Source organism: Protomyctophum parallelum (assembly GCF_964188405.1).
Source record: "Protomyctophum parallelum genome assembly, chromosome: 17".
Lineage (NCBI taxonomy): Eukaryota > Metazoa > Chordata > Actinopteri > Myctophiformes > Myctophidae > Protomyctophum > Protomyctophum parallelum.
The window spans coordinates 26,687,628-26,700,802 of record NC_139719.1 but is presented as its reverse complement, the minus strand read 5'-3'; positions in this window follow the sequence as shown (position 1 = coordinate 26,700,802).

Here is a 13,175-nt window from a genome sequence, read left to right as displayed (position 1 = left end):
ATTTGAGCTTCTCAAGTTTTAGGTGTGCCATCACATCTCCGACCCAGCGTCGATGTGATGGGGAAATAGCTGATTTCCAATTGAACTGAATAAGGCGTTGGGCCAATAGGGAGGAGAAACCAGGACATGAGCATAAAAATACACAGAGGTGTTGTTGTTGTAAGGTCATGTAATCTAATCTAGACTACCGGTAATGTTAGGTGTGATATCTGACCATTTTGAAGTGCTTCACTGCCAGTCTAATCTCACACCAGAGTATGTACACTCAGAGTTCAATTCTCCCTTCTTAATTTTTTTCTTTCCTTTAGCTTTCCTCGCAGGGAAGTCCAATGCTGCATAGTGCACTTCTTTAACAGCATCATCACCATCCTGGGGGAATAAAAAATGTATACCGAGATTAAATCATTCCATTTGAATTAATAAAGACAGATACAACGGTATTGATTATTGACTGACCATAACCCTGGCCTACACGATGCCTGAGTAGTGAGTACTCGCAGTCAGGGAGAAGAACATAATAAACAACAACTATGGAACCTTTGACTGCGTCGGTATCATTGTAGGCGAGTTTTCTGAACTACTGGGTGGGCTGTTGTAAGACAACCATCCCACCAGTGCAATGATGAAACCAATTATGAGATCTGACAAAGATTACTGTAAGTGTACATGTATCAATAAAAAACTGGATTGGTAAGCAGGCAGTTGGTGTTTATATAGGTTAGGTTATATATAGTGTGAGTGTGTCCAGTTCATGTGGGAAAAGTGGAATGAGGAGTGCTTGTTTTTGGCCGCGCGTCAACCCCCAGCTGGGGTTACCGTGCCGAACGGCAAGAGACGAGACCGGGTGGGAAGACAGGCTAGTCATATTTTACCTCAGCCCCGATCACGCCTCATTCCATTTTGCACACAAATTATATATATATATATATTTTTTTCTCTTTTATATATATATACACACACACACACACAGTATATATACAGTATATATATATATATATATATATACACACACACACACACACACACACACACACACACACACACATACACATTATGGGAAAGGGGAACGAAGTGGAGCTATTCTTTTATCTGGCGGCAATCTTGAAAATGTTGGAATTCTGCGTGGCCCCAGGTTGATTATCAATTACAGTAGGGTGTTATGAAGGTCATCTGTGCCAAATTTCATGCTTGGATCACCAACTGAACTATCATGTCAATTTCCTGCCTGACTATTGCCAAACAGTATTTACTCCTATACTGGATTTGGTTGCTTTTAAAAATCATTAGGCCTACCTGTTCACTTGACTGATGGACAGCTGTCTGGTTATGACCAAGATGAGACAAAGGGTTCAGTGTTCCTACAAGTAAGAAAAAAGCAGAAACCTTTATAATTCAATGTTTCTGAAGTTGGGACCCAAAAGTCTGTTGCGACTTACTTTTGGTTAATATCTACGGTATATATATTTGGTGAAATATACTTTAGGAATAATGTGTTGGAGATTACCCATTGTGACTTTACAAATAATGGATAAAAAAAGAAGCAATATATATATATATATACATAATGGATTATAATGAATAATAGGAATGAAAGGAATCTATTTTACCGTGGCAATGTTCACAATTCTTTTTTTGAGTTCTGGTGTAAATAAGAACAACAATCGTGATCACAGAGCATGCCAGTAGTAACACCAGTACGACCAGGACAATGACATGAGGATCCAACTTCTGACCTGGAATCAGAGAGAAAACAATCTATCAAAACTGTTAACGGTTAAATATATATCTTTACACAACAACTACATAACATGAATAATTTATGTATAATACCATATCATAATAGATTCTCTTATGAAAAAATTAACAATACTTTCAACTTTCAGTACGTTTAACAGATTTAAATCTCTTCATATGGTGAATTATTATTTCTTCATTTTAGTTATAATTTAGTTTAATAGCCTTTAGCCTGAAGACAAATGCATATCCTACTTATTTCCAGCTTAACTCCTTTGCCAAAGAGTATCTCTCCACATGCAGCCACAGCACAGTAGTACATCCCAGCATCAGAGGAGAGGACACTGTCCTTGTAGAGGCTGTAGACACATCTCTGTGGAGCAGAACCAGCCTGGGTTTCACATCCTCTACTCCTGTCCCAGTGAGATGAAACCATGCCAGGATGGGACTCATTTCGGAACCAGAACACATTGTGTCCTGATTGTCCTCCAATACACTGGGCACCGTCTTCTCTACTCCCAGACATAATCCAGCACTTGAGGGTCACCCTGTCTCCGAGTGGGACCAAGGTCTGGTGGATCGACCTCTCGTGGTGAGACTCTGTGAATGCAATAGAATAATATACAATAACTTTAACTGACAAGACACAATAGGCCTATGTATGTAATCATTGTTCATTATGTCAACAGTACAATTTAAGGCAGATAAGTGGTAAAATAAGAAGAAGACCGATAGGCCTATAGAGACTGAAGGTGACATACTGTACCATTTACAACCAAATATGTGCCGTTGTCATATTCCATAGAATATGATGATCCTTTTCCACAGAAGTATGTTGCTTCATCATCTTTATTGACATTTCTGATTGTTAGAGTGTTTTGAGGATTGCTTTCCTTCACAATGAAGCGTGCGTTGTCAAACTGTCCTGTTTTGCCAAATGTTGAAACTGAAATCTCTTGGGGCATTTGTCCCAGACATTGCTTATACCAGTAAATACGAGTTCCTCCATTCATTCCCGGGCATTGTAAGGTGATGGTTTCACTGATTTTGACAATTCTCAAAGAGATCTGCTGGGGAATCTGTGTCGTGACTGAAGATCAGGTAGCAGAACAATGGTTGTCCCGAGACACAGCAAATACAAAATAGAGGGAAAAAAAGAGAATTATCGGTTAAAAATAAATGCAAAAAATAAAGTTGAAAAAGAAATCAATGAAATGAAAATCTAAAAACATAATGAGCCTTTGAATAATACATAAAATGCAGTTCAGTTAAGTTTAATATTTTGATCTAAATATGGGTCTTACAGTATAGAGCAAAATAGAAGATATACTTACACACTGTTCTAAGAAGAAGCAGAACAAACAATTTGTAAGTCATTGTGTTTTGACGGAAAGCTGCCTCAAATGAAAGGTTTAGTCTGATGATCAAGGTTTACTAAGTGGAAAATGTACGCCCGCATATATACGCGATGGGCGTGGTTTCCTACGTCACCCCTAGAGCCTAGGACAGCAAAATTCTAGAATTTTCTGTCCTTCATGGGAGCACATCAAATAATGTTCTGCAGCTAGGTTTTGAAGGAAACCTACCCATAAACGAAAGGTATTTCGTGAAATTTATATTTAATACAACAACTTCTACAGAGATTTACATTAACCCCTATAGTGGTGCCCCGGGCTATGACCCGGTTCGGTGTCCCCGGGACCGTTTTGTCAGTGGAGGTCAGTGAACATTGGAGTACCCTAATGTTGGAGTAGGCCTACCCTAACGTTTTATGCTAGAAATGTTGAGTATGGGTCCCCAGTATTTAGAAACTGCCGGAATGTTACAGTAGAACAGTGCCTGTTGGGCAGCGGCATACTCGTTAATGATGCAAATTGGAAATGCATGTCCCACCCAGTTATGCAATTTGTATAACTCAGCTGCTCCTGCTCCTGCACGGTAGGCTCGGGAACCTTTCGGCATGTTGCAATGAACAAAGGTTGTCTGTAACTGAGTTAGAGTACAAAGTGACTGTGAAAGCTAGGTGGAGCGTGTAAGTGATCAACTGGCAGGTGTGGGCAATTCCACAGGGGTGGGGAATTAGCCAAATGAAGGTTTTGGGGTTGGCATTTCTTGGTGTGAGCTTCTTCTTAAGAGCGGGGTCACGCTGAAACAACAGATATTCTTAATACAGCACAATTAAGAAGCAGGAGCTAAACTATTTATCTGGTGTCCGTGAGGTCAGATGTAGAGTTTGATGAGGTCAGGGTCGTGATCTTCATATATGGAGATCCAGGTGATGATAGTCAGCTGTGTGTTGTACCAACTTGGTTCATTTGAGGGTTTGATGAGGTCAGATCAACATATGGAATGTCAGCACAGGTCAGCTCCAGGAAACCATTTTGGTGCTGTTACTGTAATTGTTTGGCACACAATGGTGGAGGTACCAACACATTCTTTGAGACTCTGGGGTATATCTTTTTTTTCTTTCCTTTTTCGGCTTTTTATTTTATATTTGTATTGAGGGATAGACAGTAGGCTGACAGGAAATGGGGAGAGAGATGGGGAGGTGACATGCAGCAAAGGCCACCTGGGAACGGGAGTCGAACCCACGGCACACTGCCAGACTGGAACACCAGCCAAGGTGCCCGGACCGCCAAGCCACAGCCCAGGCCAAGACTATAGGCTATATCTTGCGCCACCCCTTACCCCTTATCCCTAAACCTGTTTGCCATTTTTACTATTTAGAAAGATCTTTTAAAATTGTTCAAATAGCCGATCTAGAAGCTCACAACGTGTCGATGTAGATTGGCTAGTTTAACTATTGTAAAAGATTTTTCTAAATATCACACCCGTGTGAAGTGAGGGGCACTCTTATCATTATACATCAGAATACATAATCTCATGAACAACTGAATGTATGTGATTGGTTAGCCGATTTGCTCGTCTATGACGTACATTTTCCCTTCATTGTCAATGGCATTTAATGTTCGTGTTGCCACAAATTTACGTCATATTTGGCAGACGTTTGACCTCATTTCTCCTTCCATTGTCAATGGCAAATATTGAGACGTGTGAGGACAAAAGCTGCACATAGGAGGGGCTAAAAATTCAATTTGATGTCTATGGGTATTTGTAGGCGTGGCCATATATGGAGTTATTTGTCAGGCATGCCCAACTATGGAGTATATGCAGATGTCATAACATAATTATGATGTCAGAACAGGCCAGCTCCATAAATGGAGATGCCCAGAACCCATGGGCAGGGGCCCTGTCCAGAGCCCGGGCAGAGGCTTTTATGCTGGTTCTGGACAACCAGCGATCCGACAGACTTGACACCGGGCACTGCACTCCCTGTGGTGGTGTGGAACGCTTGTGTCAAATTTGAAGTCGGTTCAAATTCGAACTTGAACGGTTCTTTAGTTATGTGGATTACAGACGTACGTATACATGTACACACAGAGACGTGCTGCTTTTATATTAGGATATTGTGCAGCCCTACTGTACATACTGTACTCATGTACTGTATACTGTCACACACCCACACCACGCACGCACACACATGCACGCACGCACACCACACGCATGCACGCACACTATCATGGTGAACGTGCATAGTCATGTGACATGTGAGATTGGTCCAGTGAATAAAAACATTAACAAAATTAAAGAAGTACATTATCAAGTACAAGTACACTATCACTAAACATGGGTGAAATTCACCCGAACCCCTGCCTGTAGAAAAGAATAGGGATGTGGGCAGGGAAACAAACCTACCTCTAAGATGTCACTGAGCATCATGAAGGTACTGAAAGACCCACCCTCCTCAGACATCAGAAAATTGCAAAAATATAATCGCCCGGGTGAAAATCACCCGTGTTTAGTGTTCTAGGGTTAAAATGTTTTTTTTGTGAAACAAATAATATTTATAATAATTTATTGGATTTCAATAGTACTTCACACTAGTCCAAAGCTCGGGCCCTTATCATTTCTTTCTTTTTCTTTCTTTCTTTTTTCTTCAGGAAAGGCATATACATTTTAGTTGACCCTACTCCTGTATGTAATACTGTGTGTTCTTTTGTCTTCTTGCAGTACAATATGTGGTATTGTTTCCATATCAATGTCTTGACAAGGAAGAAAAGCCACATAGCAGCTCACAGATGTATAGGTGGCTTTGACAGACCACCAAGGTTGTTTACGCTGAATGTTGGTATCAACAGGATGTGAAAGGACAGCTCGCATGCATTTTGAGAGGCCTAAAATGGACTAATTTTAGTCAGTGTAGCTGACATTTCATTTTGGTTTCCAGGGCAGGACAGGAAAATACCCCATCTTAAGTTTTGAACAGTTTCAACTTAACAGTTAGCGCCTTACTTGAAGTGAGCTGTGGGAATTTGCTAATAATGTACAGTTTCATAAAAGTATTGTGTATACCTATCTACAGTAGACCTACATCACTAACAAGAGAATAAAAATATATACAAAGTGTAACTACTATTTTTACTTCACTCAGTTTAAAGTATTTCATGGATATTTATAGTGCATTTTTCATTAGCTACTACTATGCACAATGAAATAAAATAAAATAAATGAAAACTACTTCTCTACTCTGCCTCTCACTGCTAACAAAGCCAGTGCTTGAGAAAGAATCTGAGAAAATCACCCCTATAAATTCACACCTTTTATCTCAGCTTCCCCTGTATCGTGTGGTTTGCTGGTGTGTGTGTGTGTGTGTGTGTGTGTGTGTGTGTGTGTCAGTGCAGGCACACCTTAGCGCACAGCCGCGGACAGAGGAAGCTGAAGACCAACGTCATTCCGGCTTTGTAGACAGCTGGTGGATGGAAATTAAGCTCCACCCCCGCGGCTGACTGACGCAGAGGAGAGTGTTTCTGGGAATCTGTCCGTCGCGTCAGTCAGCCGCGGAGGTGGAGCTTCTTTTCCATCCAAAAGCTGTAATGACGTCGGGCGTCAGCTTCCTCTGTCCGCGGCTGTGCGCTAAGGTGTGCCCCCGGCCTGTGTGTGTGTGTGTGTGTGTGCGTGCGTGCCAGGCCAACCAAACAAACTGTGATGAACTTCAGACAATAAACAGGTTGTCAGTTAAAACGGTTTATTGAATCAAACTATTTATAAAGTAAATGAAAAAGAAAATTGAACAAAAACAACATAAACTAGAAAAAGTGCCCTTCTGGGCACAGGTCTCCACCAGGTTATCCACAGATCCGTGCAGTTAGAGGTAAAAACACTTTTCGGCCAGTTATAGCGCCACCTTGAGGCTGAGTTGAAATTGTTCATGTGGCATTTTGTCCTCGGCCTAGTGGGAATGTGGGTGCACAATTTCACGAAACTGAGCACTCCTGTGAACTTTGGAAGCCAATCTTAACCAATCAGGATGGAGTGTGAGAAATATGAAAGACCGGTTTGGTTGAATGGCTCTAGAGAGACTGTGTACCAATTTGCGTGATGTTTGGACAAAATCTGTAGGTGTGCTGTGCAAAAACCTGTTTTGCACAAAGCGGCCTCCTGGTGGCGCTATAACAGGCCGTTCTGGAAAGTTTGGGGCAGAGGTTCATGGTTGGCATCCAGGGAGTGTGTGTGCAAAATTTGGCATCGACCGGGTTAACGGTGGCTGATATTAGCTGGTCACGGACGGACACACGGACACACGGACACACGGACGGACGGAGTGCAAAACATACTCTCCCCATGCCTTCGGCTGGTGGAGACAATCAGTGATTAGGCTATAGTAGCTTTGAGCCGAAACAAAAATAAAAGCCTGGGTACCGAGGTCACCAATGTAGCTACAACATCTGAACGGAAGGAAAATCTATCTCTTACGTAGGCTACCTGCCTGTACAAAATACCTGCCTTTGTAGCCTGGCTAATAAGCCAGACCGAATCAGCCATTGGCAAAAAAATATATAGGCCTATAAGCAAATACCACACGACAGTGTGATTTGAGTCTGGCTTATTAGCCAGGCTACTGCCTTTGTACCTGCCTGTACAATAAAGACTACAATAAAGACTACCCTGAATCCTAGTATCCAGGGAGTGCATGTGAATGGAAAATAAAGACCAGTTATTTTTTCACCTAAACATCATTGATGTTCATTGTTTAGTCTTACAATGCCATTGGTCATGATATTTGCATATAAATATACCCCCACAGAGGCAGAAATTCACACATCTTCAAAATCTCTGGACAATTTTTAACCTTTAAGGTTTAACCCTGACAAAAGCCTGTAATATATATTTTTTGTGATCATTAGAATGTCTAGAACATGTACATTTATTATTGTGAAAGATATCCCCCAAATGTATTTTTTTTTTTTTATTTTTTTTTTATAATTACATAAAATGTGCAAAAAGTTTAAACATATTTTCCTCTGCAAAGTACTAGGAGTACAAAGTAGTAGTAAGGTTGAAATCTCTTTTTTGCAACTAGAAATATATCCGGGTCTTGCAGGGTTAAGGGTAAATCAAACAAAGCCAGGATCACACCTGGGGGCAGAGACAGAAACAGACTAATTAGTCTCTCCAGAGTAGCCAACCAGGTGAAGCTCCTCCCACTAACGGCCTCCACGCTGCTGTCTCTTCCTGAAAGGAGATGAGAGCATGTAGTGAGTAACAGTAGGAGCCAATTAGAACCAATCAATGAAGAGGAAATGATGAGTTCATACGTATGAGGTTGTACTGCAGATTGTGCCAGGACATCATATGTATCCTGACCCATAGTGGCTATTTGTAGACTCTGATAGGTGGAGTCTGGACCTGTGGTGTGTGCACCTCCAAGCTGCCATCTCTTCCTAGAAGGAGATGAGAGCACAAGCAGTAGGACAGTAGGTGCAGAAAGAGAGGCATAATTTAACCAACACAACAATCAATAAAATGGTGATCATGAGGTCATACTTATGAGGCTGTACTCTAGATGTTTGGGTCATGACGTCATCCATAGTGGCTGGTTGGAGATTCTGATAGGTGGAGTCTGGATCTGTGGTCTGACAAATGTAGAGGAGGGAATACATTTGCACACGCACACAATTTGTCATCTCCATCCTAACTGTCAGCATGGGGAAGCTAGCCAGAAACAACGTCCTCGGAACAGTTATTGGTTCAGTGTTTTTTAAGGACAGCATTCAGGGGTCGTACCAGAGTTACTGAAGCACACTGACTGACGAGCTAGACTTGTGTGTGTGTGTGTGTGTGTGTGTGTGTGTGTGTGTGTGTGTGTGTGTGTGTGTGTACACACATGCCAAACAGTATTAGGCCTACCTGTTCACTTGACTGATGGACAGCTGTCTGGTTATGACCAAGCTGAGACAAAGGGTTCAGTGTTCCTACAAGTAAGAAAAAAGCAGAAACCTTTATAATTCAGTGTTTCTGAAGTTGGGACCCAAAAGTCTGTTGCGACTTATTTTTGGTTAATATCATGAAATGTACTTTAGGAATAATGTGTTGGAGATTACCCATTGTGACTTTACAAATAATGGATAAAAAAAAGAAGCAATATATATATTTACATAATGTATTATAATGAAAAATAGGAATGAAAGGAATCTATTTTACCGTGGCAATGTTCCCAAACATTTTTTTTCCAGGTGTAAATAAGAACAACAATAAGAACAACAATCGCGATCACAGAGCATGCCAGTAGTAACACCAGTACGACCAGGACAATGACATGAGGATCCAACTTCTGACCTGGAATCAGAGAGAAAACAATCTATCAAAACTATTAACGGTTAAATATATATCTTTACACAACAACTACATAACATGAATATGTATAATACCATATCATAATAGATTCTCTTATGAAACAAATTAACAATACAATATTAATTCAATTACTATCTTTTTAAATTGCGTTTAACTTTCAAGCCTGGAACTACACATTTAAATCTCTTCATATGGTGAATTATTTAAATGCAGAACCTATACCGTAATGTCAGTGTTTGTATCATGTTTTTGAATTCCCTTCAGCTGAATACATGTTTCTCCTTTTGTTGCACTTTGATATTGTTTATTTATAGATGTGCCTTTTGCTTTTAAATATAAAAAAAGATCAGGTAGAGACATAAAATTTGAATATTACAATTTGTATATATATTTTTTTTATTTCCTTCATTTTAGTTATAGTTTAGTTTAATAGCCTTTAGCCTGAAAACAAATGCATATCCTACCTATTTCCAGTTTAACTCCTTTGCCAAAGAGTATCTCTCCACATGCAGCCACAGCACAGTAGTACATCCCAGCATCAGAGGAGAGGACACTGTCCTTGTAGAGACTGTAGACACATCTCTGTGGAGCAGAACCAGCCTGGGTTTCACATCCTCTACTCCTGTCCCAGTGAGATGAAACCATGCCAGGATGGGACTCATTTCGGAACCAGAACACATTGTGTCCTGATTGTCCTCCAATACACTGGGCACCGTCTTCTCTACTCCCAGACATAATCCAGCACTTGAGGGTCACCCTGTCTCCGAGTGGGACCAAGGTCTGGTGGATCGACCTCTCGTGGTGAGACTCTGTGAATGCAATAGAATAATATACAATAACTTTGACTGACAAGACACAATAGGCCTATGTATGTAATTCATTATGTCAACAGTACAATTTAAGGCAGATAAGTGGTAGAAGAAGAAGAAGACCGATAGGCCTATAGAGACTGAAGGTGACATACCATTTACAACCAAATATGTGCCGTTGTCATATTCCATAGAAAATAATGATCTAGCTTTTCCACAGAAGTATGTTGCTTCATCATCTTTATTGACATTTCTGATTGTTAGATTGTTTTGAGCATTGCTTTCCTTCACAATGAAGCGTGCGTTGTCAAACTGTCCATGAAAGACTGTTTTGCCATAATTTGAAACAGAAATTTGTTGGGGCATATGTCCCAGACATTGCTTATACCAGTAAATAACACGAGTTCCTCCATCGATTCTCAGGCATTGTAAGGTGATGGTTTCACTGATTTTGACAATTCTCAAAGAGATCTGCTGGGGAATCTGTGTCGTGACTGAAGATCATGGTAGCAGAGCAATGGTTGTCCCGAGACACAGCAAATACAAAATAGAGGGGAAAAAAGAGAATTATCGGTTTAAAAATACATGCAAAAAATAACGTTGAAAAATAAATCAATGAAATGAAAATCTAAAAACATAATGAGCCTTTGAATAATACATAAAATGCAGTTCAGTTAAGTTTAATATTTTGATCTAAATATGGGTCTTACAGTATAGAGCAAAATAGAAGATATACTTACACACTGTTCTAAGAAGAAGCAGAACAAACAATTTGTCAGTCATTGTGTTTTGACGGAAAGCTGCCTCCAATGAAAGGTTTAGTCTGATGATCAAGGTTTACTAAGTGGAAAATGTATGCCCGCATATATATACGCGATGGGCGTGGTTTCCTACGTCACCCCTAGAGCCTAGGACAGCAAAATTCTAGAATTTTCTGTCCTTCATGGGAGCACATCAAATAATGTTCTGCAGCTAGGTTTTGAAGGAAACCTACCCATAAACGAAAGGTATTTCATGAAATCTCTATTTAATACAACAACTTCTACATGGAAACCACCCATGCAGAACAGTTGTCTCGTCTGTGTTTTGTATGGGAGGATCAGGGCCGAATTAACTCCTATAGTGGTGCCCCGGGCTATGACCCGGTTCGGTGTCCCCGGGACCGTTTTGTCAGTGGAGGTCAGTGAACATTGGAGTACCCTAATGTTGGAGTACCCTAACGTTTTATGCTAGAAATGTTGAGTATGGGTCCCCAGTATTTAGAAACTGCCGGAATGTTACAGTAGAACAGTGCCTGTTGGGCAGCGGCCTACTCGTTAATGATGCAAATTGGAAATGCATGGCCCACCCAGTTATGCAATTTGTATAACTCAGCTGCTCCTGCTCCTGCACGGTAGGCTCGGGAACCTTTCGGCATGTTGCAATGAACAAAGGTTGTCTGTAACTGAGTTAGAGTACAAAGTGACTGTGAAAGCTAGGTGGAGCGTGTAAGTGATCAACTGGCAGGTGTGGGCAATTCCACAGGGGTGGGAAATTAGCCAAATGAAGGTTTTGGGGTTGGCATTTCTCGGTGTGAGCTTCTTCTTAAGAGCGAGGTCGCGCTGAAACAACAGAGCTTCTTAATACGGCACAGTTAAGAACTAAGAAGCAGGAGCTAAACTATTTATCTGGTGTCCGTGAGGTCAGATGTAGAGTTGCTGGCCGTCTCCGTAAATGAAGATCTAGGTGATGATCCAGTCTTCTCCATGTGGCTATCCATGTGTTGTACCAACTTGGTTCATTTGAGGGTTTGATGAGGTCAGATCAACATAATTATGGAATGTCAGCACAGGTCAGCTCCAGGAAACCATTTTGGTGCTGTTACTGTAATTGTTTGGCACACAATGGTGGAGGTACCAACACATTCTTTGAGACTCCGGGGTATATCTTTTAGTTTTTTTTCTTTCCTTTTTCGGCTTTTTATTTTATATTTGTATGGAGGGATAGACAGTAGGCTGGGAGAGAGATGGGGAGGTGACATGCAGCAAAGGCCACCGGGAACGGGAGTCGAACCCACAGCACACTGCCAGACTGGATCACCAGCCAAGGTGCCTGGACCGCCAAGCCACAGCCCAGGCCAAGACTATATGCTATATCTTTCCACCCCTTACCCCTTACCCCTTATCCCTTATCCCTAAACCTGTTTGCCATTTTTACTATTTAGAAAAATCTTTTAAAATTGTTCAAATAGCCGATCTACAAGCTCACAACGTGTCGATGTAGATTGGCTAGTTGAACTATTTTAATAGATTTTTCTAAATATCACACCCGTGTGAAGTGAGGGGCGCTCTTATCATTATACATCATCATACATAATCTCATGAACAACTGAATTTATGTGATTGGTTAGCCGATTTGCTCGTCTATGACGTACATTTTCCCTTCATTGTCAATGGCATTTAATGTTCGTGTTGCCACAAATTTACGTTATATTTGGCAGACGTTTGACCTAATTTCTCAATGGCAAATATTGAGACATGTGAGGACAAAAACTGTACATAGGAGGGGCTAAAATTTAAATTTGATGTCTATGGGTATTTGGAGGCGTGGCCATATATGGAGTTATTTGTCAGGCATGCCCGCAACTATGGAGTATATGCAGATGTCATAACATAATTATGATGTCAGAACAGGCCAGCTCCATAAATGGAGATGTCCAGAGCCCATGGGCAGGGGCCCTGTCCAGAGCCCGGGCAGAGGCTTTTATGCTGGTTCTGGACAACCAGCGATCCGACAGACTTGACACCGGGCACTGCACTCCCTGTGGTGGTGTGGAACGCGTGTGTCAAATTTGAAGTCGGTTCAAATTCGAACTTGAACTTTAGTTATGTGGATTACAGACGTACGTATACATGTACACACAGAGACGTTAAAGGTTCTTTAGTTATGTGGATTATA